The sequence below is a fragment of the Gavia stellata genome, chromosome 5, assembly GCF_030936135.1.
Source record: "Gavia stellata isolate bGavSte3 chromosome 5, bGavSte3.hap2, whole genome shotgun sequence".
In the NCBI taxonomy this organism is placed as follows: domain Eukaryota; kingdom Metazoa; phylum Chordata; class Aves; order Gaviiformes; family Gaviidae; genus Gavia; species Gavia stellata.
Genome location: NC_082598.1, coordinates 64,220,270 through 64,246,847, shown reverse-complemented (window position 1 = coordinate 64,246,847; position 26,578 = coordinate 64,220,270). Strand labels below are relative to the sequence as shown.

The window sequence follows — 26,578 nt, the reverse complement described above, 5'->3', positions numbered from 1 at the left end:
AGCACACAATATTTCCGTAAGAAAACACCTTAATGTGTCCTTCCCTGCCACAGTCAAGGTTTTGAAAGTGTCTGGCATGATGTATTGCCTCGTCTTCTACCTCTTTCACTTGCTCTATCTTTTTTTTTTGCAGAAGACTTGACATCATTGGGGGGAGGCAAATATATAGAAAGTGCCTTTGCTTCATTTCCAGAAATGCTTTGCTCTTCATAGAGCCAGAGGTGCACCAAGCCCGAAGCGTGGTGAGGGGCTCGTCAGCGAGGGGAAGCACTCCCAATTTCTTTCCTAGGGACAGCTCGGAGCCAGGAGGCTGGATGGCTTTCCTCTGACTCCCAGGAATCGGTAGGATGCACTTAACTGAAAACTCTTTGCAAGGGACTTGAGTTCAAACACAGTAAATTTGTTCCAGCTGCTTTTTAAGAGCCAGAGTACAAAGGTGCTTTGCATCTAGGGCTGAAACAAAAGCCTCTGAATACTTATCTTTTTGACCCAGTGCTGCTTTCATGTGTCAAGGGGGGTTTTTTTGCATGAAGCCTCCCAGCTGATCTCAAATGGACGTTGCCAAAAAGCAGGGACTAGGGCTTCACGAAAACGTACACCTTTCAGACCCCACCAAAAGTATCCAGATTCTGTGAAACCCCCCAAACTTGACTAGTATGTCAAATATTCCCTGCTCACAACTGCCTCAGTTGCCAGGAATCCCCCAGGTCCACGAGGCTCAGCGTTGCCCCGGGAGCCGTGAGGATCCAGCCCAACCCCTGCGAACCCCTCCTGCTCACCTCATAGCTGTGGGCTGATCCAATGAAAACCTTCCCGATGTCCAGCTGGTCAAAGTTGAAGCGGAGCCGGGGCCCTATGCCTTCACCTTTGATGCACAGGGGCAGCCTGGCCTCTCGGCCTGGGGAGAGATTGCCATTTCAGTACAGTAATTCCCTCTGTTGCCCTGGATTTTCCAGCCTGCCTCAATGCTAGTCCCTGACTCCACGACGGATGGGACCAGCTCTAGATGCTCCAGGGAGAAGATACGGGACCCTTCTCCTCCCTCAGGACATATGCCCTTGGGCTGGTTTCTAATTTAGTGATCAGTTTGCACCCTGAAAACGGGATGCTGAGTTTAAAACACGATCTCTGAATTTCTTCCCACACACTTAGATGAGCTTTGAAATCCATGCAGTGAAGGCACAAAGCTCACAAAACAGAACTGAAGATAAAAATCTGCCATCTATACTGATGCAATCAGAGACAACAGCACAGGAGCCGAGAAGTACGAGCCCAAGCAAGGCGAAGCTCCCTGCTAACGGCCATACGCACATCAACAGTAACCGCTCCCAGAAGAAGACTTGACAGCACTTCCGTTAAGACAGGATGGGCATAAAGCTTGTCTAGCGGACTGCTCGGATTCCGATTCCCAGGGAGGACGTTCACCCTGCTCAGTACAGCAAGGCCTGTGCAACGCTACCCGTATGCACCATAGACGCCGAGCCACGAGGTGACAATTCCCACACAGGGAGAGAAGCACGTGCTGGCCAGAAGTGGTCTTTTCGCAGACACCCCGCACTCAGCGGGACTCAGTCACCTGAGGTCTGACAGCATCTGGGGAGCGGGAGGTGAGCCAGGATCTGGGAGCACATTTGTAACTCAGCTCCTGCTGCCTCAGGCGTCTGATGATGCATCCATGTAATAAAGATTCATCTTGGAAGTATATAGTCTATAGGGGCTTAGTGCTCGTCCACGAAAGCTGTTCTGCTGTGTCATTCTTTGGCCTTTCCAGGCGCCTTGCAGCAGAGCAAATGCTGGCAAACCCATGGCATGAAAGCTTATCCCTTCACTGCCTTGGTTGGTCTGGGATCAGTGATCCAAGCTTGTAGCCAGGCATCGCGAGGGCTGGCCTTGGACAGGAGATCACCTGGAAACCGCAGGGACAGCGGGCATGTGCCAGCCCTGACCTGCTGACCACCCACCCTTCCCAGCAACTACATGAGAACCGAGGGGGCTGGAAGACTATTTGTGCCTCGCCTTCACCATGGGTAACAGAAGCAGGAGAAAGGAGCTGTACCTGAGATTTCACAGTAGACTGCTTGTTGATACACTCTGGCTTCACGGGGTTTAAAGATCACCTTGATTTCAGCCGAAGAATTTGGCCAGACATCTCCCTCCTAAAACAGAAGCAGACAGAAAACCATTTATCTTTAAACGTTACATGTCTTGTTTTCAACCACAGCCCTGTAGCCTATATTTAGAGCATCAGTGAAGAGCAAGGAGCAAGCAACACTTGCCAACAACATTTATAAAAGAGTCTGGAAGCGGTTGCAAAAAACTGTCCCAAGTCCCTTACCTTTACTGGCACCCGGGAGAGGCATTTTGTTAAATTAGGGCTACAACGAAGCAACCCAACTGGCAAACAAATTCCAGCGAATCAAGCAGGATTTCTTCAGAGGTACCAGCCAGTCTAAGGAAAAGGGACCTAGCTACACTTCACGTCTGTACATCATTACATGGAGTACCAGCACGCAGTACTGTGGGCAGCCAGACTTCTGCACCTCACCTTAATGCACTTCAGGAGCTCAAGGCGGGGTTGAGCTAGTTCTGGAGTCATACTCCAACTGTAACGAAGCAGGAGCCCTGGGACACACTCCAAAATCAACTCTAATGCATCGTATGATGCCCTTCAGGCTCAGCTCATCAGCTCCCACTCTACAATACTCCTACTGCTCTGACACAGTCTCTTGGTCACACCATGCTGCTGTCAGCTACAGTGGTGTGAAACTGCAGTTGTGCTGGCATTGCTGGCTCTCAGCCTTCGATGGGCTAAAGGAGTAACCAAGAAGAGAACACGATCCCCTTCCTTGGTTAAAAAAAAAAAATTAGTTTCACCTATTTTAAAAAAAGAAGAGGTTGGGCTTATTCTAGGGTTCACTCCAAGATGAGAAGGGATTTTGCACTGCTCAGACAGCAGGCGTTCTTCGTCTCAGACCATGCAAATACTCAGAATCAGAGCTCTGGTTGATTGAAGGACATGGGGTTTTGCTTGCAGAAACAGAAAAGCAAAGATTTTTCTGTACCTATGTGCCATACAACTCAAAAAAAACCTGCCAGTCTTGTGTCCAGGCTCACAGATGCCATTGGAAGGGAGATTCAGACATGGTGTAAGTCCAGCTTATACAAAGGGATTGGTGTTTCCATGACTAAACTTGGGCTGAATTTGGCCTCCTTTCCACACAGGACCGTTTCATTCTTCAGGTCAATATGTGAACTGACAATGCTCTAATACCCTTTGTTACTGCCCATACAGTATGCGTCAGGTGTGCCCTTACATATAATAATCAATACCTCTGAGCACTCTAAGAACACTTATTTATAGCCCTTGCAGTAGCTCAGCTTTAGGCAGGCTCTCACTGCCCGTCAGGAGCCCGCAGTTCAGAAGTGGTTTTTGTAACAAGCTCTCCCAGCCTCACTAGAAACCTGACATTTTCTCTCGGCACGTCAAGGCAGCTGATGCAGGGATCTGCCAAGTGACCTCATTCAGGGAGGAGCAGGAGGAGGAGGAGGGGAGGTTCTCAGCTACAGCTTACCATCGGCTCAATGGTGAAGACATCATCGGAGAAAAGCATGGAGTCTCCTTGCACCTTTGCCCTCTGGTTCCGGAAGGTGCGGGAGAGAAGGGAAAGGCGTTCTCGGAGAGTGGGGTCCACCATGCACTCCTTGAGGAAGCAATCCGTCTTGTCCTCCTCCTGCCTCTGCAGCCTGCGACACAGCCTGCGGCCACGGGGAGAGACAAACCAAACAGGTAATTCAATAAGCAACATATTTGCAGAGACTGCCGGGTAAGTGCAGGGGCAGCAACGCACTCGGGGAGGAACAGCAGCACCAGCAGCAGCTCAGCAAGGGGCTGACCCCGAGCCATGGGGTCCCAAATGGATCAGATGATCACTTGTTGCTCCCTGGCGTGGCAGGTAGTTTTACTCCACACTCACAAGTTAAGAAGAGGTTTTGGAAAGCTAGCAGCCCTCAAGAGAGCCTCCTGGCTCAAAGCCACTGCCACAACTGATGGAGAATCCACCAACCTCAACTGCCTTTTCCCACCATAGAGCTGCTCGGGGGAGGCAGATAAAGATCAAGGAGCACCCACTGCAGGGCTTCACTGGCAAGGGGAGAAGCACCTGGGGTTCAGCTGCAGGTTACGAGCATCACTCTTTTTCCTTCCTTTTTGGACCCGCGGGGATAAGCAAACAATGCCTGCTCCCAGTTCCCTATACTGCCTTCCACCGGGGGATCCCTGCTTCTCTGACAGCAGGACAGTGGCCTTAGAGCTATGACCATCCCTAAGACTTCCAAGTAAGGAAGAACAAAACCTCCTGCTCAGACTCTAAGACACAAACTGGCACGAGATCAAATGTAATTGGAAAAAAAGAAAAAAAAATCCGGTTGAAGTCTACTGTGGGGAAACCTGGTTGCTTCTGAGGGGAAAGAGGATCACTCAGGGTCCAGGCTGAGACAGGCAGCTGGGAAGAGATGGTCAAGGAATGGGCCAGGGAAGTACCAAGAGAAGGTCAGGAGGTTTCCTTTCAACACACTGAGCTTGCACAGAAGTCACACACTGTGTCATTAAAAAGAGAGAACAGTGGAAAACTAGTTTTGGCCTTCAAGGCATTTCTGACCTAATTACGTTGCACTTTATTTGCTCAGAGGCCCTCAGAAAGTGCTCCACTTTAAGGCAGTTTCCTGATCAGCTATGGGTTCAGACTAACTCCTATATACCTACATCCATCCAAGTCTGAAAAGTCACACAAGGATTCCCTAAATCACCCAAGCTTTGAAGTGTCATTTCCAATTCACCCCCCCGGGCTGCAAGTGTTTCTCTGCTGCCTGAAATGGGAATTTCAAAGCTTGAGCAAAGACACACTTTCAAGAGCCTGACCCATCTCTCACCACCATGAAGACATGGGTGGCTGAAGCCCAAATGCACTTCCAGGTCCTGTGCTGCCCTACCTTCCCTGCAGAACCCTCCACCTCCAAACTCTCCCCAGCCTCAAAGGAAGGGCACAAATAGCTCCTTGTGCTGGAAACCAGGGCAGCGTGAGGCAATTAACACCCTACAGCAGGGTGGCCTCAACTTTCACCCTACCCTGCACATCGCTGGAAAAGGAGCCTGCCACCTTATCAAAGCTGGAGGGGAAAAAACTGCAGTGACTATCGTAATAGTTATGGTATCTGCAGCTACATTACGTCCCAGGTAACGAGTGCTGACACTTTCCTCAGCCTCATGGACCCTCTGTAGCCCAGGGATGTCTGGACCTCAGTGCTTTGTGCTCCCACAAACCACCAATTTGCTATCCAGTCATTGCAACCAACCTTTCCTCTCCAAAACATCTTCCTCAGCTGGGGTACGGGTGGAACTGGAATGGGAAGTGCTGAGCTCCAGTACCCTGAAACTCAGTGACACGCACCCTGATGCTGGGGATGGTTTACTTGTCCTAAACCATTCAAAAGCACCAACACCCCTGAGCCCACACGTCAGTTTTACCCTTGGGCAGCGTATCTTATGGAAGCGAATCTTTCAAACGCACCTCAGCTTCCGCTGATCCTCCTCTTCCTGTGTAGCAAAAGCCTTCCACTGGAAGTGGGCTATGATTTCACTCCGATTGTGGATGACCACGGATCCGTGGTTTGACAGCGAGAGGTAAGTCTTCTCAACTGCCAAGGAGTTCCTGTCTAGCCTGATGTTGACATCTCCAGCTGCTCCATAAAGGCTCGTGTGAATATCTTCACCTGCAACAAAGCAAAGGGCAGTCTTTGCTCACCTCACTTGCTGATGGAAGTACCAGGAAGAGAGCAAACCACACGTAACAGAAGAAAGCGTTACAGCTTTTAGCTGTATTAGCAGTTCCACGGATCAGCACATTTATCTCATCCTGAGAGCTGCCTGTGTACAGCACAAGGATGTCCTGGACACCATCTAAACCACCTTATTTCTGGGTGTGTTTGTAGAGGTTTATCCCCAAGGTGACAGCATTTACAGTGAGATTTTTCAGACGTGCCCAGGTGGCCTTTGGGTTGCCATCCCACCCAGGTCATGGGGAATTCTGCATCAAAGTCATTCAGGTGACTCTGAGGAGTCCCACCACAGTCATAGCTTGACCAGGGTCTCCTGCAGGCACACCACCAGTGGTGGGTCTCTCCTGAGGATCCCTTGTGGCTGGCAAGCAAAGATGCCTGGGGGCATGTGGGCAGAAAAGGGAGGTTCAGAGGAACAAGTGAAGGGACAGCCCACCGCAGGATGGCACGCAGAAGAGAACTTCACTGTGTTGTAGAAGCAGTACCCTCAACTTGCTGTTTGTGAAGATATGTCAAAATGAGACTGGTAGGGCACGGTCCACACCAGACCGCCCATTACAGTCCTGCAAGCCCATTTCTTCAGCCTGGATCCTGTTGCTTATGCCTGAGGGTGCAAGTCTACGCTGAATATTCCCAAGCTATTCAACGACCAGAGCGAGGACATCTTTGCTTTCCACCTCAGAACAAGCTGAAGAGGAGAGAGCCTTGCCTGTGCACATCAACTGATTAATGGCTGGAGTCTTGCTGGGGTACCTGCCAGCATCGCACCCTCCAGAACAGACTCCCACCAAAGGCTCCCTCATTCCCAGAGCTTTCAAACCTTCATTCTTCCCAACCAACAAACTCCTGGGAGTCAACCGAGCTCAAACATCACTACCAAGCCCACTCTTCCTGTTGTGGGTGAGTGTTTCCCACGTGAGATGCAAACAGCAAACATCAGACATGCTCTCCAGAAATGGCATTTCTAGGGAGTGGTGCTTAAAGCCTCCGAGCCAGCCCCAACTGACAAGCGCAGCAACCCGGCCATGGCCTGGAGGGCATCCCTCTGCAAAGGCACAGCCTTCTCCTCACTGCAGGGCTTACAGCAAGGCAGCCAGTGGATGCACCTGCCTTTAAAAGGCTGCCATGCAACACCACAAGGGGAGAGCTGGACGGACTCCTTAAATCCTAAGCCAGGCAACGCAGCAGAATCACATTCATTCTGGGAGCCGGGTTGGGGAATGAGGCAAGACTCGCCCTTAAAACAGTAGATCTCTACGGTCAGTCATTCATGTCTGCACATGGAGAATTCAGCCTTCACGCCTGTACAATCCTCCATTTCTTGGCTCTTAAGGCAGTCTGGAGTGGCAGGGATTTGTGGCCAGAGCTGAGTTACGTTGGGAGAACACCAGCAATGTTTCCAAGGACTGGACAATCTGCCTCCTAGAATGGACAATTTAGCATATAAAAATAACTGAACTTCAGAAGAGTTACAGAGACGGCCATGCTTTATAAGCATTACCTTTCCCCTGCGCTGAATCCTCGGCATACGTTGGCAAGCAGATGAGCCAGGACCCAAGAAATGGGAGACAGGCACAGTGCTTCGAGCATGCACAACTCAGGTTTATGGAAACACAAGCTAATCCTCCACAACGATCAAGACAAACTACTACAAAATAAACACCATGAAAACTGTCACCTCACTGTCTAAACCCATGGCCACGTGGGTCTTGAAGTATTGGGTATAGTTCTGATCTCAAAAAAACTAGCTGAAGCATTTGAAATTAATAGAGAAGGGCAGAAACTACGATTAAAAGTATGGAGCAGCTTCTATATGAAGACTGAACAGATTTCTCGGTTGAGGAATCCGTATGGGAGATAAATGGGAGAGGTTTGTAAAGCCACGAATGGCCTGGGAAATGTGAATAAGGAAAGACTTGTCATGATTTGTCACAAAACAGGAACCTGAGGGCCTGAAATAATCTTATTAGTCAGAAATTACACAAAAGTACTAGTACTTTTCCAGGGAAAAAGTAGTACTTTTCCAGTACTCTCTTTCATTAAGAACAAGAATCAAAGAAAGATCTAGCCCTTGGAATTTTATCCTATAGATTCTCTAGATGCATACAAATGAGGCACTTTTTTGTGCTTCTCTACCCGAAATTTCAGTAGTTCTTTCAAGAAAGCGCTACCCATCCCATGAGCTTCTCAGAGTGAGCATAAACCATTCTCTGGGAATATGTCATTAACTGACAAATATTGAACAAAGCTGTGACAACTCATAAAGCCACAAAGAGCATTTGGAAGATAAAGGAGCATTTTTGTAACTCCTACAAACTCGAGACAACTGAAATGTTCACTGCTGGGCTAAAGCATCACACTATCACCTGGATTAGGATATCATGCTCCCCAGGACCAACAGTCAGGAATAGGGACAAAACAAACCTCTCTTTCAAGCAAGAGAAAACGCACACCAAATGCATACACGCAACAGAGAAAGCGTCTCGTTCAGCATCACGAGATACCTCTGCTGAACCAAGGCCGACAGAAGCATTTTAACATGTCGCACCTTTTTCTTGAGTTCTCCCCACTTACTCTTAAAGTGACTTACAAAGCTGACGGTATTTCTGTGGCCTGATCTTGGCTTCTCGTACCCTAGCATACATTTTACATCTATCTCGGGAGGCACTGAGCACTTCCTGCCAAATCCCAAGAGCCCTCAACTCCTGGCTACTTTAGTCCTGATGTTAGGAAGCATGGGCTGTAGATGGGTAGAGGGCAACATGGAAAAAAAGGTCTGTGGCAAGACGATGGAGAAGCAGTACATGGGACAGAGGTGTGTAAGAGACAGCAGGCACTGGAGAGAGTCTGACAGAGACATGTGTTCCCCACGTTACGCTTCAAACATAGAGTTGTCATGGACTAAAACTTCATGCGTGCATACGCATGCTGCAATGGAGAGTCGAGGTTCCTACCTCCTCCACTCAGCAACTCCCAGAAAAACAGCATTCCAAAATCTCATTCCCATTCAAGGGGATCTACTTTAACAACCCCCTCAACACCAACTACTCTTCACTTTTATCCAAGGTAAAGCTGGGGCAGGGCAGGTACACCTGGACAGGGAATTGAGGTGGCTGGGACAACGGGGAATGATGGTGGAAGACTGTCACGAGAAGGTGCTTGGTGCAGAACACCATGCTGACACCAGGGTCCCCCAGCGAGGGACCAGTGCACAGGACATACAGAACAAGGACAGGCTCAGCCTCTGCCCCTTATCTGTTCACTTCTAAGCACTGAAACATGCAGAGCTTTTGGAAGAAAAGCTTTTAGAAGTTGCCCACAAAGCAAACTTAACATTATTCTGCTTAGAAAGGGCTCTGCTTTGAAGGACGCAGAGAGTGTGCACCACGCAGCGCCCAGCACTTACCTGTGTCGTAGTGAACTACCAAGGACCTGGAATGGTGCCCCGTCTTCAGTGGGTGAAACTCCACTGTCACTTGCATGGCATCACCAATCCCAAGAGTCCCGACGGAGGGATCGACGGAGAAAGGGCTGCAAGGCAAAGAGAGCTATCAGGACTATTGCGGGAGATTTGGGGACTGTATTCCTTTGGCAGTCTAGTTCCCTTCAGCTCACTTGCGCAAGCAAGGAGCAAACAAACCACAGCCAGCGGAAGACAAACACAACATACAGGATCAGAAACAGAGCGACTGACTCCCGCTTCTGCAGAGATCCAGCCCTCAGAAGATCCCATGGCATAAAATGACCTCATCTCCCCCATGCTCTGCGTCCCATTCTCTGCAGCCTCAGGAGTCCAACTGCTAGCAATACCATCAGAAAACGGCTTGTGAAGAGCACAGAAATGGTAAGAGCTATTCGCATGCACGACCTGATGCTGATTTCCTCAGGAATTTTTCTTTTCCTGCCACCCAGAAACCTCACCTCAAGAGATGCAAATGTCAAGGCAATACCTGTTGCAATGAGATCACAGCCTAGAAATCAGACACAGAATAAAAGTCTTTTTGAAGACCCGGGACTAGTTATGGTTCAATTTGCAGAATCCTTTTTTTTTTTACCTTGAAAGCATCCTGGTTTAGCCTAAGAAAGGGCGAGTTTTATCGGCATTTCAATGAAAGCTGCTCTAAGAAGAAAAGAACAACAGGAAAAATCTGAATGCAAATGCAGACTGGAGTGATACCACAGCATGGAAACAAAACACAAAAGGAGTATCCCATTTACAGCCTGAACAATTAAATCCCTAGCGAAATGAAGCGCCATTAACAGGAGCATAGCAAGGCGAGTTTAACAGGAGGTTTTCTCTCTGTTCACAAGCAATGCAATCTGGGACTCCGGCTTGTACTCCAAGCTCGGTAACTGTTTGCCTGGCCCACCAGACAAAGTCTGTGCAATGTCTTGGAAATAATTATGAAAATGTGTTGGCATACTGTGGATTTAAGATGAGCAGTTATGATTTGTCACCAGGTAAACAGCTCTTGGCTGATAGAAACAAAACTCGATGCTTTAATGCTTAGGGCTAAGTCAGGTAAAACATGCTTCTGCACAACGGCAGCTGAGCTTCATGGCTCTTGTACAGCCACACTTAGAAAACAAAAGTTACTGGGTTTAGTGCTTTGCTGGTGGTCAATTCGTCACCTTAAAACCACGTTCTGGAGAGTTTTACCATGATTAGAGGACGCAATGCGCACACCAAAATAATGAGGACAACTGGAGCCATGCGCCAGCTGAACTTTGCTCACCTAAGTAGTGACAGCTGATGACATTGCACTCAATAGAGCAGTTGGCAAGGACACTGCAAAAACATGCCTGACTTTACTGGGTATTTAGTTTGGTGGTGACAACTAGATCTGGACAGCCCCGAGGAAAACTGTACACCGATTTGCAAGTTCCTGCTTATGTATTCTCCACAGCGATAAGCAGCAGCCTGCTGAAATAGCATCCTGGAGGCCTGCTTAAATAGCTTTGCCAGGCTTTGGTGGAAGCTCCTCTTGGACCCTCACGTTTCACAGGACAAAAGTAAGAAGTCTTCTTTCGAGCCCTGCTTTCCTGGGGAAGAAATTGAGGCTACTCAGGTGCACCAAGTCAGACAGTGGGTCTTTGCTGCATTCTTGACCTCGGCTCCTACACCAAGACCTCTGGGACCAAACAACTCTCAGCTCATTATCAACCAACTGAACTGGTTTCCTTGCAGATGCGGTGTCAAAAACGCATTACCCTCTCCAATTCAGCAAACCCCAAAACGGGTGACTACCTTCTGAGACCAAAAGGAACAGCACAGGCTGACTGCAACACCACTCACATCAGGCATTTGATAGGGGACCACCGGAATACCCTGTGCTGTGGCCTCCCAGAGCACGGGTGTATTTGGCTGAGAGTGGTATGCAACCATTTCAGAAGGTACTTACCATCAGCAGGTTGCAAGCTAGCTACTAACATTCTAGCACTCTCCAGGAAACCTAGGAGAGAGAAAGCTCTAGGAGAAAATGCCCCCAACCCCTGCACCACAGAGTTGCTGCATTTTTTGCCTGGGCTCTCAGTAGCATTCTGCTTGGGGGCTGTAGTGCAGTCTTGAAGCCCGTGTCTGCTCGTCTCCACTTAAGAGCTCATTCTACGTAAGAATATTTGCACCCAGGGACCAGACCAAACCTACCGGAAAACAAAGTTCCTGGACCACACGTTGTTACTGTCAGGACCTCAGTACCCTCAGCTTTGATCGACTGATCTCCAATTGCTCAGAATTACTTGCCAATAGAGACACAGCTGCTGATCAACTCTTCAATGTCTCTTCCACCAGCTCATAGCTGGTCATTTTCTAACACTCATTTGGTCTACACGAACTGAGCTCCTAGAGCTGTCATCTGCCACGCACTATCCCATACAGCCCAAGGGCGGTCAGGTTGCCTTCCTTTACTTGCTCTTTCAAACTAACAGAAGTGGTCTTGTGAGATGCTGTGCTGGAGACACCACTGCAGTATGAAACTTCCCTGCAGCTTGCCGAGTTTCATCGAAGGTTGTATCATGCTTAAAACACTGTAAGCAACTGCCAGACCCACATGTCCTGCCCAGTTCCAGCTATGCCTGCAATACAGCAGCTCAGATGCTCTGGTTCTTTTTTGTTACTGCTTACCAAATCTATTATCACGCAACAGTGTTTTGCACAAGCAAGATGTTGAGTTCCTTTACCTCTGAGTGCTCATGCGGTAGCGGGCCTCCCGGTTCCCGATGTTGCGAACCAGCAGTGTTTTCTGGGTGCTGTACTTGACTGGACAGACACCGAAGTTCAGCTGGTCAGGGAAGTCCAGGATGGCTCGGGCACCTATAGCTCGGATCGGCACAACGAACTTTTCCCTTTCCGTGATGCAGGTGACCTGGTGGAAGTAATCCTGCAGGGAAAGAAGCAATCTCAGCACAGTCCGTTTAGTACCATCCCCACGGCAGAAGGAAAGCTGCTGTTTTCTAGGACTCCAACAGGGGCATTCAATAATATAATAGTCCTTTTTGCCTTAATGACCTTTCAGTCCAGGAGCACGACTTGAACAGGGCTGCTAACTCGCAAAGAAGGAACAACCCCCTTGAGTCACCTGCTTTCTCAGCAAGCTGCCAGATCCAGACAAAATCATCTGACACTTGGATTCTGAGGCACCAAAATAGAGTCATTTCATGTACGGGATTACAGCAGTAACAAGAACCTGCCTTGATCGCCACTGCAGACTATTAAAGGCACCACTAAGAACCCAGTTGTGCCACAGGGCCAACTCCAATCCCAGCAATGCAGTGACCTCCTTGAAGCTTGGCAGGGGATGCTCAGGTACACTTTCAGAAGGACTTTGCCACATGCACAATCAAGAGTCAGTCTGGTGAAATACTTAACAAGTTGGACACAATAATTGGTTTATATCAGCTGAGTGTAGGGTACAGGTGTATTTCCCACCCCTTCCCATAGCATTATGGAGACAAAGCTGGGGACACACACCCTTAAAAGGTTATCTGATCCACCTCCCCACCCCAGAACTGGCTCAGCTCTGTACCCACACTACTCAAGAGATGTTTGACAAGTACTTGAAAGCACTAACAACTCCACCCCTGCCCTCAGCAGCCTGTTCCAGCTCTGCCCTAGGCTTAAAGAGAGCTCTTCCTCTGTCTAATCTCAATTTCCCTTTACATCTCCTCCTAGCCTCAGGGGAGGCAGCAAACAGCTTTGCTTCCTCTCCGCTGCATGGCTGATGTCTTCATCACCTCTCTTTTGTACAGTCTCCAGAATAAGCGACTTGCTGCCTTGCTAGCATGCCTCCCTGAGGCAGGTCAGACATCCCGACCAGAGCAAACTCAGCTCTGCTATTCCCAGTCATTGGCTTGCTCAGAAAAGAGACAGACAGACCCCCCCCTCAAGCTGTCTGGCATTTAGCAGTAGGGAGGTGAATCAAATCACCAAAATTATTCTGCTGTAGGGTTGAGCAGATCAATCTCCAGATCTACAGTGTGGCATAGCTGGGCTGGAAGTATCACCTTGCCCCCCGCTGAAAGCAGTGGTAAAACTGATTCGTAGGGCCAGGAGCCATTACCTCCAGCAGCTCTTAGTGACCAGTTGATAAAAGCTCTGCCTCTTATCACTCACTTGTTCTCCTGATCTTTTTTCCACTCAGCGCTTTTATCTCGTTTGGTATTTTTATAATTGTTGAAGCAGCAAGCAGACAATTTAGGATTTGCACACAGCAGCAAACCCCCTCAACCAGACAAGATTCGGATTCCTCTGCCCTTGGGATTTCCTGCTCCCATACCCACCCTCTCCAAGCCTGCAAGGGACCTACAGCAGCCAGACGAGGCACAGACACAGAGCTACAGCTTTACCACAAAAGCTAACACCCAGCGCTTACCAACCGCCTGTTTGGCTGGGGTTTAAGGTTGCAGTAACAGACGCTGTCACATCCAAGGTGGAAAAAGAATCAAGAAGGATCTTTTATTCTGGGTATCTCAAATATTCACACTGGATATTGCAGAAGGGCTTTTGCTTCTCATATTTGGAAGGCAAAATACCAGGAAAGGAACTGCAGCAAATGACCTACAGACTGGAAGATCACATTTCAGGAATGCATTTCATCTTCAGCAAGTCCTTCTGAATTAGCAATTTTGTACTCAACCTTGCAGCCTAAGCCCTCTAAAATAAAAGCTATGGGCAGTCCATGTGAATTTAAAGCACCTAGTAGCTGGGTACTTCACATCCTGGACTGTTTAGATCCTCAGAAACTGCATTAGCAAATAAAGAATCCTATTTACATTTTTTTTGTTATTTTGGCCACACTACTGTAACAAAGGCATTGTAAATCCAATTGAAATCTGCGTGCCTTATTAAGTCTGGGCATGCCATATTTACTTATCTCTCCCTTCCAGATGCCAGATAGACAGAGGAGGATGCAAGGAGTTCAGATCAGCAGGGGGATAAAGAAAAAAGAAAACTTCAACAGTTGGAGCCATTTGAGGGAATTAAAAGGAAATAATTTTCAAGTCATTGTCATTGCTAAGGAGGAGATCAGCAGCAATGCAAATAAGAGCCCAAGGAATCAATCCCCCCAAAAGCAAGCACAGGCAGCCTTCCCAGCTCCGCTGCCAGTGAGGGGCACTGGGACTGCCTGCACAGCAGCGCCTGGGGAAGGGACTTCTCCAGGCGTGCGAAGACAAGGCTAAAGCAACAAGGATTTGGTCTCGCAGAGACAACCGTCACCTTTGAGAGAGAAAGCTGCCTCTTGTCATTCACATACACACATGTTGTGTGCTGAGCCCCTTCTCCAGGGACTCCCTGGGACGCTGCATCCTCTACAAAGCTTGACTCAAAGCACTTCAGCACGTGCTGACCCTTCAACCGCGCTCTAGGACCCCAAAGTGGGACCTCAGAGCAAAGTTGAATGCAGCGTCAGGCCAAACGGGGTGGGGGGGGAAAACCAAGGAAAGAGGGGTGCTAGGCAGAAGCTGGCTGCTCACACTGCTGTGAATCCATGGTCCTGTAAGCTTTTGAAAGCTGAACCGCCCTCTCCTGGAAGATCAAGGCTGCAATTCTCCACAGCAGCACTGCCCTGTCTTACCAACTCTGCTATGCACTTACTCACAGTCTAGGGGTACAGTCCAAGCCAGTTTAAAATCTTGTTTGACTTTGCAACTGCAAACCCTTAGCAGGCTGTTTAAAACCAGGTCTCTAAGTAAACATGCCTGGGTAAGGGAGGGGTTGCATCACTTCCATGCTTTAAAGACCATTGTGTTTAGATGCAGCTTCAGGCTATAGATTTTCATGAAAATACAACTTCATGCTTCATACAGCTCCGCTCTCAGTTTCAGGGAAAATACAGTTCATTGTACGATGGTTCCTCTTCTCTTACTCCCCTTTGATAAGCAGTAAGTTACAAGCTCTGGCCTGCAAAGCATCACCGATGGCATTTGAATTAGCATCCGCTGAAATTAAAGCAACTGCTTGTATCAAAGGTGTCACTTCAAGCTCTTTGCAAACTCAGGCTAACATTCATTACTGTCACAGGGATATCAGCCTTAACTGCCCAGTATGCCAGCAAACTCGGATGTCAGTTTTACTGTAGAACCGATCCTAAACACCTCACTGGGTTCCTTGCAGCAGGCAACTGCAAAGAAGAGATCCTTGTAGCAGGAGGTAGCATAGTAAGTCAAATAGGGCAAGCTCCCTGCTGAAACCATGATACCATCAAGGCTGGAAAATAAGGGCTGTTAAAAGAGGGAGGCTGGAGGATGAAGATGGCTTCAGACGAGAAGGGGTACCCCTCCTCCTGCCTCCCTCAGCTACCAAGTCACAGGATGCTTTGAAATCAGACCCTTCGCTCCAGGTTCATTTTGCGCAGGGCCATTTGCCTTGATCTTCTGCCCCTTTCCTCCTCCCCGGAGTCTTCTTGAAAGTATACTTGGAATAGCTTCCGTGTGCTACAAAACATCTAACACAGCTGGACTGAATTTTAAAGGAGTTCATTTCAGTAATGGAACAGCTCATCGTCCTGTCATATTTCATATTAATCAATGAGCATTAATTCAGCCTCCACTGAGCATCGGTAATGAATTTTGCAAACCTTACAGACTGAACCTGGATTGCCCGAAAATATTGTATTGCTACAGTGAAAAGAACAAGAGGACAAAACAGAATAGGCTGTGCTGTGGTTCTATAGTCGTCTTCCTTCCTTCTTCCTTTAAGATAATCTATTGATAAGCCTAAAGGACACACAAATGTCAGTATTTCTGGCTGTTGTTTATTCGCCAGTCAGTTCCATGATGGTTTCCAGTTAGGCAGAGACTGTCAGACCATCACGCAAGGACACCCGGGAACACAGGTGGCACGAGAACACCCCCGCTGTACAACCGGAGCCATAAAACAGAAATGCGTCAATCAGAAGCAGCAAGAACAACTAATTGCATATGTTGCCCAACAGAAGAATTAACATTTCATATTTGTAACACAAGTGCCAATAAACAAAGAGACATGTCAGCTATTTCTTCACTTTCTGACAGTCCAATCACGTGGCACATTCCCAAATGACTGCGAGACAATAGGAAATGGCTCATTTTTCAAGAAAGGCCTGCATGGCACATGGCATTTCAGCCACTAACAACTCCCATGGTCCTTTTAGTTAGGGCTTAGCTGCAATTTTACTCCCCTGAATCGTGAGCGACTTCACTGAAGTCAGACGTACCCTGGGGAAGAACAGATTCAAATCAAGAGAATTATAGAAACCAGCTCCACACCAGGAAGACTTGCCAACCTTGACAGAGGGGTTTGTACCTGCATCCCGATTCACTGGGTTGTCCACAATCCCAGTGGATCATGGAGCAGCAGAGAGGCAGAGGTTGTGCCAAGGGAGCACTCATAAGCCTTCCACAGCTAAACCACAGATATTCTGCATGCCAGCAACTGCAAGCCCAACGCAGGTGGCTTTACAGAACCATTTCCCAGAGCCTGCCTCTTCGCTAAGGGGTTTTCAAGGTGCTGTACACCTCCTGACCGTGCTACTGATGCATTTCTAGCTGAGCTACAGCACTCAGGTACTTCGCTGACTCACGCTCCACCAAGGACGAGACAAAATTTTCGATTTGTACAAAATTCTGATTCAGCTGTATAAACCCCCAAGTGCTCCTCACTGAGCAGCACGCACCCCTCTACCAATGCCCTGCACAACCCCTGCACGGGGCACAAAACCCAGTTCAGCAGAAACCCGCCAGGCTGTCGCCAAAGCTGTGCAGAGGACCTCTCGCTGGCAGAGCTCCCTACTCCAGATGCTCACCTGTTCAAGGGCAAGACAAGGGACAAAGTATTGATCATCAGTGCTCTTGGGGGTTATCTCACCCTACTTCTACTTGTGGTGATGTTCACGTGTTGCTCTGCTGCCTCTCGAAACTTGAAGAGCAGCACTTTGCCGCCCTTCATGGGCGCCCGTTTACCTCTTCCACCCCAAAGATGAACACTAATTTATACTAATAAATCACATTTTAAAGGCACCAGTGTACTTTGCAAAGCCTACCTCAGTGACATTAAGCTCTCGTGTCACTTGGGTAGCATGGAGAACTGCCCGAGGCCAACATAATTTTTACCCTAAATATTAATGATGTTAAATAATTTCTCAGTCCCTCCAAAGGAACAGATTATTTCACAAGCATGGGGAGCCAGGCACCACAGGGCATTCCCTCTTTAGTTTTCTATATCCATACTGTTTGAGGACAGGACAAAGTGTTAAACTGAATCTAAGCCGCAAATGGAAGATGAGAAAACAGCTATGCCCAAAGAGATCTTGCACCTCTGGCCTGCTGCAGAAACACCAGCCCGCTCAGAGCTATCCCCTAACCTTGCCTCTCCAACAAAGTCATGCGAAAAACAGTGCTAAGGGGTGGGAGGGTGCTGGTGGAAGGAGTCAGCCTGCCTGTCTTTGTCTGCCTGCAATGCTTCCTCCCTTCCCTGCCATGGACTAAATCCTCTGTATTAACAAGCCTCCAGGTAACAGCACTGACCCTTCGCATCACAGCACTGAGAATCAGACTTTCCAGGGCCACGGCACTGGTGTTCAAACCTCCAAGCAAAAGTATGTGTGGCACGGAATAGGCGCCAGGTGACAGAGCAACCACAATAACACGCATGAAGACACAGCCACACCGGTATTACTGCCCACAGGCTCTGGGGTAAGGGGTCTGCCTGCAGACTGTACCTGCCCCTTTAGTCCTAGACATGCTCTGCCAGGCAGATGTCTCACCATCATCTGCAGCACATCAACCTCCCGCTGAGTTAAGGACATCTAGAGCTCAGTGGCTCTGCACCAGCCTGGCTCCCTGCCATGGGCACAGCACTCCCTCTCCCCTACACTCGCAGCTGGATCGCAGGCAGGCAAGTATCCTCAGAAACAGCACGGCTGCAAGGCTTGGAAACACAGGGGATGAAAAAGCATCATCTTTGCTCCAGTCCAGAGCCAGGCAGGGAAGTGGCTGCCAAGTGGGAAAGAGAAAACCTCTCTGGATCTACTCATGCCTCTAGGATTTTCCATAATAATTACACCCATGCCATTGAGATGGCTAAACATCTTATCAACACCCCTCCCTGCCACTTTCCTACTGTTCCACGTGCACCTTCCCTCACGAACGCTCAAGAAAGCACAGGGAGGGAAAGCACAGCCTGAGAGTCCCTGCTGCAGCGCCTAGCAGCACCCTGCAATGCCAAGATGTGACCAGCTGCAGCCTGGAGCAGACCTCACAGCAGGGTGTGGACTAGAACCGGCATGCAAAAAAAGCGATTACTTTAGACACAACGTTCAGCTGTGTCACTACTGTGTCCAACGTGATATACATTAAGGTGACTGCAGTTTTCAAAGGTGGTGGTCCTCACTCTGATCAGGCTTACTTCGGGTCCCCCAAATAACAGGTCACTTTTAAACAGACCTTTGTATCTATAATTAGTGGAGCAAACCCATAATTATGCAGCAACGCACAGATACTACAAACCGACACCTTGAGAGGCTGCCCCACCACAGACAGTAGACTCTCTTATCCCTGAAGCCAATAGACATTACATTAAATGTGCCAGCGCTGAAGGATAAAAACAGTCTGGAACACGGAAGAGCCTCCAGCCTGTGAGAGCATAATCTTCACCATGGGGAAAGAGTTTCCCCCAGTTCTAGATCCAGCGCAACCCCACCAAAACCAGGACAGTTCCACAAAACCCACACCAGATGCCCTGGTCTGAATCCGGCCCTGCAGGTGCAGCTTCCCCTGAAGGCACCAACCTCTTGGCACCTCCACTCTCACCTTGTTCTCCTCAGGGGTGAAAAGGATGCGGAAAGTGGAACGCATGCCAGGTGCTACCTTACGGTACACATCCCTGGGGCCGATCAACTTGAAATAAGGTGAGCTCTCCAGGACGACCTTCACCAGCCGAGGAACCTGCAGGAAAGACATGAAACTATGACTTTGCCAGTTGTGGAAACACGAGGAGAAGAGACCTAGCCATGCCCTGGTGACATCCTTCCTCAATCACCTTTCCAAAGCACTTTTACCTCTCGAGGTACATACACATAATACACAAGGGTGGACCTGAATTCCTTCGGCTGGGGCAAAATAGCTCCAGGCCAGAGGCAGTAGGGCAATGCCCTGCTGTGAAGGAAGTGCCAAGCAGGTAAGACACCAGCAGCATGGCGATACGATACGAGAATCAAGTCATCCACATAGTCAACAAACCCCGAGAACCTGCTTGCTTCTGCCTGCGCACATCCATGCCATCACACTTCTAAAGGGGGAATGTATCATCTGAAGGCAAAACAGGACGTTGTTATACTGGGGCAAGGAAGAAATTCACTTCTAACATACCGGGTTTGAGCAGGGCAGTCAAGCTGCAATGCTACAGAGTCATGCAGGCAGACCAACAAGAGAAGGAGACCACAGACATTGTGGCCTTACTGGGAATAAAAGCAAGCTGAGGAGCAAAAGGAGGAACATAGGAAAACAAAGGGACAACCCCAGAAACAAGGAGATGGCTAAGAGAATTTAAAGGGGGCTGTAGAGAAGCAAGGAAGAAGCATGATACTCTACAAGGAAAGGCTGATGCAGAAGATCAGAGCAGTCAACTTACCACAATAATGGCAAGCCAGACGACCCCCCAGGCTGTGCCTATCAATTATGGGCTTCAAAGGCATTTTCTGCCTTGAGATGCATGACCAGCACTGACTCACAGTGTGGTTTCATTATTAAAAGCCAATCTCAGCTCTCCGGAGCCTCTTGCTGCCTGCTGATTGTAGCCAGGCAGCTGCCAGTGCAGGCAAGGCAGATCTCTGGGCATTCCTCCCCACACCCGGGAGTCCCTGCAGGCACCCTGCTGCAAGTTTCTGCCCTCTGGGATGCCACAAACACAGAGACTGCACACAGGCATTTTCTAGCACACGGATATCAACCCCTGAGCACCAAACCTCATCTCAGAAAGTCTAAAACAGGTGATTTTGACTGACAGGCAGCTTCACTGAGAAACAACGAACCCACATGAGGCTTGGCAAAAGTGGAGATCCATTCTGCACCACCCACCCGAGCCTGATAACCCACGGCTGAGGCAGTCCTGAACTCTCCAAACACTCTTTCCTCCCAGCAATGCCCTGGGGCAGCGAGTTCCCAGAGCCAATTTCACACTGCAGACAAACATTTTGGTCACCAAGTCCCTTGGGAGATGAGTTAAGACCTTCAGCAAAAGCCACCCAGAAGACGTGAGGAGCAGCCTGAAGACAGAAAAGCACTTGTACAAAACACAGGTACAAACAGGAAGTATGTAGCAAAGCGCTTCTGTATTTGAATGATTACAGAGCCTCTCTTTGGAATACACTTTGCTGTCAGCTGGATTTTGATGGAGCAGACAGCACCAGGCTACCATGCAGTATAAGTCAGTATGATTCAGAAGAATCTGGGAAACTGGTGAGAAAACTGAGACAGAGCACATGTTGCTTTTCTCTAGGACATTATCAAAAGCCAACGAAAGTAAAATATAATAACCTCTCTTAGGACTATCATCTCTAACTTTGTGTACTTAAATATGCCAAGGATTTTCCTTAGAGCCGATCTTACTTTCACACCAGCACTATCCAATGGTTGAGGTCTTACTAGCTTCAAAACTAATTCATTTTGGAAAAAAAAAAAATCAACAGTTCACACATTGCCTCCTCTTTCCAGGGCATACAAATCCCAAGGTGCAGCTGTACAAGTTTATGATTTTTTACTGGGAAAGGCAGAAATGTTGATGCAGATGTTCTTTTCCACTTGAGGGAGCAGGAATAGAGCAAATTAACTGTTTGCCTGTTGGCTGGTACTTGGCAAAGACAAACATTTTGAAGTGCCACATGGATAACGGAGCAACTGAAGCCAAAAGACTTAGTGGGAATGAAGCAAAGCCATAGGGAAAGAGAAACTGAGGCACACTTTAATCAGGAAAGGATACCTACAGCAAAGAGTGCCCAGAATCACTGTGGACCACATAAATGGTATCCGTGGGGCATGGGCATCCACGCTGCATCTTTCCAATATCCCCGAGCTGAACGCCAGACCAGGAATGGCGCAGCACTCTCCAGGAATAACTGAGGGACCACGCCTGCATCCTCCCTTGCCAAAGGGTCTCCTTTTCAACCGTGTCCCTGTCAAAACCTGTCATCTCACAATATACTTTGACTTCTCTTGCTTTTCCTCCACCTGCCATATGCCCCAACAGCGCTTTTTTGTCCACCTGTTTGTTTCCCCCAACAGGGAGATTTGGAGAGGTGGTTAATTCACCCGCTCTCGTGCACACTTCCATCTTCCCATCCTGCCGCCCTCCTCTCATGGATACGTCTGACTCTTCAGTACACAAGACTGTCTTTAATTACACCTTTCTTTTTCTGACCCTTCTCTGCTGCCAGAACACTTACTGCTAGGTGTCAAGAGAAACCCTTGCCTGTACAATGTTCTCTCCCAGAGCACCTTCTAACTCAGCTCCTTTCCTCGCTCCTCTCTTTTCCCACCAGCTTGCTCTTTGCACATGCCTCACTCCATCAAATATTTCCCCTACTGAAATTCAGAAGGTCTCAATTCTCCTCTTTACAGTGGAACAAAATTGCTGACGTTTTTCAACTTTTCCCTTCTCAACTTCCTTGGGAAATCTCAAAACGATCACAATTTTTTCAAGTAAAGGTGGAGACCTTCAAGAGCATGTTACTGTGGATGGGCTGTGGTTCTCCAAAGGTAAAGCAGGGAGCCACGTTGCCTTAGAAAAACCTGGGCAGAACTGAATTAAACTTACCAGGAGCCTAAAGTGGCCCCTAAAGGCCTCCCACTGCTCCTGCTAAATCAGTCCGCTTCCACTGCTGTTTCAAAACACCCTTTCTGGAGTGCTAACACCACTAATTGTAACTTATTCCAACATAAAGCGGAGAAGACTCAACCCCTGTGCTCTGACAGTGAGCTGCAGAGGCAGCTAAACAGGTTGTGAGAGGCAGAGATGCCCTGCCAGAAACCAAGATTAACCAAGGAGCCACCAGGACACGATACACACTCGAGGTAAAGCATGAGGGCAGGTACGGACTGTACAGCCCTCGACATTCCCCTCAGTCCGGGGCTTTCGAGAGGAAGGATGCTCACTAGAAAAGCTCCTTTGGGCTAGATACCACCAACGCATGGCCAAAATCAGGGGGAGAATCTCCAGCATGGGAAGATTTCCACCAGCTTGCAAAATAAAGGTGCTGAGACATTTGATTCTGACGTGCTGCGCTGCAGCAGATAACTTGCTATGCTGTATACCACGTGAATTACACTGCTCTCCTCTTCCAGCACGGCATTAAACCTCCACGTCCCAGCACTTACCTTGTCGGTGTTCCTCAGAATCAGCGGCGCTTCATAGACCTCGCAGGGGACGTAGCTCTGAAACACCACCTCTGATGGAAAAGGCTGAAACAAGCTCTGGTCCAGGTCAACTGAGGAGAACTGGAGATGCAAGAGAGAGCAGTGAGAGGTTCAGCTGCTGGGAAAAAGATTCATGAATGAGATTCCTACATTGATCTCCTGGGAAGTACAGTCTCTTGGTGAGTACGTCTGCCCAGCTCACACTAGGGAAACAGGAGCTCACCCACCTGTGTTCTGAGCTCAGCAAAAGTTTCTGGGCCATGCTGAGCGGGCTTAAGCTAATAAGCTCCTTTGGGAGGTGTTTCTCCAGGTTTCCTTCTCCAAAATGCAAGGCAGCGCTTACCTCCAGCAGAGCCCTGTGCTAACGGGGTCACACAGCTCCGGAGCACTTACTGAAAGAGCCATGAGCGCTCACGGAGAAAGCGAAACCCAAGAATTTACGTGAGACTCCATGGGAAACCATTTCGGGATGATCTTTACTCTGAGACAGAGAGACCAAGTCCCACACATCCCCAGATATCATTTTTTGACATAGAGCCTAGAAATCCGTGAGAAGAGAACAGTACCAGAGGAGGTAAGGCCAACAAGAAAGTAACAGTAGTTAGGAAAAAGACATGTGAGGGGAACATTGGATGGTGATAAGGTTCAGCTCTTTTCTCAGCATTACTGGGCAACTTGAGTTCAAGACTGGACTTGAGATCTCCTTTTGCCATGAGCTTTAAAAGGGATTCTTTACTGTATTCTATTATTGCTCTTAATTAACACCACTGCAGAAGCATGGCTGAAAACATACACAAACAGCAAATGCTTACAGAGCAGAGGCATTACTTTGAGGAAATTCCTCCCTGCTTTGTCTCCCCTCTTCCAGCTGCACTGCTCCCCCTCGAAAAACATGGGCAGGTCTCCATGTGTGGCGGCGGCACACTGCCAGTTAGTTGTGCACTCGTCTGACGCATTCCCAACCTCCCGTGCTGTCTAGGGCAATCCTTAACCAATTCGTTACAGGTCTCTGGCTGGCAATTTTCCACTCAACAGCCTACCTCAGCAATCTACCCATTTGGACTGCGTGTTGTACTGAGCAGTCCTGTAAGAAAAGCAGCTTTAAAGTAAACGTTGATCCAGATAAAGCACCTCCACATCGCCTCTGCCCGGCGTGATTCCCCTGTATATCTGGCACCCTGCAATTTCTAACACCCTGCAAGGGTCCCACACATTGTTCCAACCCAAAGCATTAATGCAATTGGTTTTGTTAAATCTTGAATAATTACCGTAGGCCCTCAGCTTTCAAAGGCCAATGCTGCCACCGTTGAGGGAGTCCTATGGCCCCAAGCATTTGACAGCAACTGTACCGAAGCGAGATGTGACTATTTCAGCAGGAGGATGGAAAATGGCAAGCTCGCACCCTGGTGTCCTGCCCCAGCCTTCCCCCAGTATCGGGCTTTAGCACTGGTAGCTAAATTCCAGCAAAACCCACCAAGTTCAGCAGAGGTTATTCGTATTGGCTACTAAGCATATCAGGACTTCAATGTCTCACGGGGGAAAAATGTTTTACTTTTCCCCCAGCAGAAGGAACTCCACCACCACCAGCAGTTCACAGAACCACTAAGGTTGGAAAAGACCTGTAAGATCATCAAGTCCAACCGTCAACCCAACCCCACCATGCCCACTAAACCATGTCCCGCAGTGCCATGTCCACACGTTCCTTGAACACCTCCAGGGATGGTGACTCCACCACCTCCCTGGGCAGCCTGTTCCAATGTTTCATTGCTCTCTCCGGAAAGACATTTTTCCTAACAACCAACCTAAACCTCCCCTGGCGCAACCTGAGGTCATTTCTTCTTGTCCTATCGCTAGTCACTCGGGAGTTGGAAAGGACAACAGGACCGAGTCACCGAGGTATTCAGAGAAGCTGGAGGCAGGCCTGTCACAAGCACGCACCCTCTTCAAATGTCACCCACAGCAAGGAAAAGGGCAGGAAAAGGCTACCTTTTGATGGGAGGTTTCACTCATGTCTAGAAGCTGGATAATCCGGGGCCGCCTCATCTCCCCAGTGCTGGCCAGCCTCTGCTCCGTGGTGAGAGACATCTCCTTCAGGAATGCCGAGGGAGTCAGCTGAAATGCAAAACACCAGCAAGAGTGACACAAATGCCTTTGGTCAGAAAGGCTTTTCTTGTTCAACTGCCACTGATGAATAATTTGTGATCACAGCCACTAGGATAGTCCTGGAAGTCCCCTAAGTTACCTGCTGAAATATTTAACATCAGTAAATTAATGATATAGAGCGGAACACACACGCTCTAACCAAGTGGCTCTGCCCTGCCGTTAGCTTCTCCTTCGTGATTTGATGTGACATGTTTGGGGATTTCTGCTCTTCGGGCATTTGTTTTCTTTTTAGTTTTGCTGCATTGAGCCAGTGACCTTTGAAGAGAGTGGCGAGGAGTTATCAGAAATCCCCAAACTCTATCCTTGCACAATTCTCACAACCAACATGTGTGTGATGTCACAGCTGGGTGAGTCAGAGGAAAGCAGAAAAGCAGCGTTGTGCCAAGACTGACGTGGAGAGGAATGGGCCCAAGTTTTAGTTATTTCTTCTTAATTAGCACTTGTTTTCTCTCTGTTCTGGCCTCACAGACCCCTCTGCAGAAGTACACGGAGATATCTCATTCACAGACCCTGAGCACTAGGTCATCTCCAGTCAAGTGAGCTCCAGTCAGCAAAGGGGACGTCTGTGGATGGGAAGGAGGAATCGCCCTGACTCCACTGCTGTTTGCAGGGCTGGATCCGTGCTCCACACAGGATATGAGATACAATTACTGTTTTGCAACCTGTTCTGTCTGGGACCAGCCATGTCTTCAGGCAGAGCTCAAGCAGCCCACCACATGCCCGGCTGCCTGGAGGGCAGGTACGGTCAGAGCAGCACTGGCAAGTATGCCTACGTGACAGAAGATATTACTGCCCACACAAAGAGGATGGAACGAAGCACACACTCACGCTTCAGCTGTGCCAGTGCAATGCCCAGGACATTCATTTAACTTGGCCTCCAGGCAAGACTCTGGACTTTCCTCGAAGCAGCACGCACTCCATCCCCCACTGCACCATGACAGCCACCTCCAGCAGAAGCCAGGCAGCAAAGCGATGGGGAGGTGGGGTCCAGCTTCACAGTGCTGCTAGACAACAGGAAGGGAAGGCGAAGGAGGGACACAGGGGGAGTTTCCAGCCTTAACACAGGTCCTGCCCAGCCACAGCAGGTACTTACAGTTACAGACTCCTCTGTCTCTCTGACTAGCTTTGGAAAACGAGGTGCTACCACTTTGCTCTGGAATCCATCAGCCATTTTGGAGGACCCCATGGACCGATGCATCTTGCCAGTGGCCATCTCTCAGCTCACCTGGAAGGAGCAACAACGGAACTTTGAAACTCTAGAATCCCATTCATGGCAGAACCAGAGGACACACCCACGTCTCCAGGCTGCAGCATCCTTCCGAAGTGGAGAACTTAAGGCCTCCCCACCCTGTTCCGTGATTAGACCGTATTTAAGTGGCACAGTCAAGATTCATAGCAGTAAAACCCCAGAACAAACATTCCCTGAGCCAAAACAGCCTTTTGCTGTGGGTGCTGTCCCACGAGCCACAAACACACACCAGGGCCTGCTGGCATTTCTCACCTTCCCCCGCTTCCATTACTTTTGGAATCCCATTTACTGGCATTATTAACCCAACCTCTAGTAGTAGCCAAACTGGCCTTTATTCCTCTTCACAAGTTTTCCGGTGGGAACAGAAGGAAGGTAAATGTCACTTAGCTGCTTCATTTTGCCAGGGCAGCTGACCTGATGTGACCGTGTGCCTGACCCTACTAA

The 26,578-nt window shown here is 48.8% G+C and overlaps 1 pseudogene; it reads right to left on the bottom strand.

Annotated features, from left to right (window-relative positions):
* Nucleotides 1–26,098, bottom strand: part of LOC132317153 (hydrocephalus-inducing protein homolog) — a 74,392-nt pseudogene extending 48,294 nt beyond the window's left edge.
* Nucleotides 26,099–26,578: the final 480 nt, after the last annotated feature.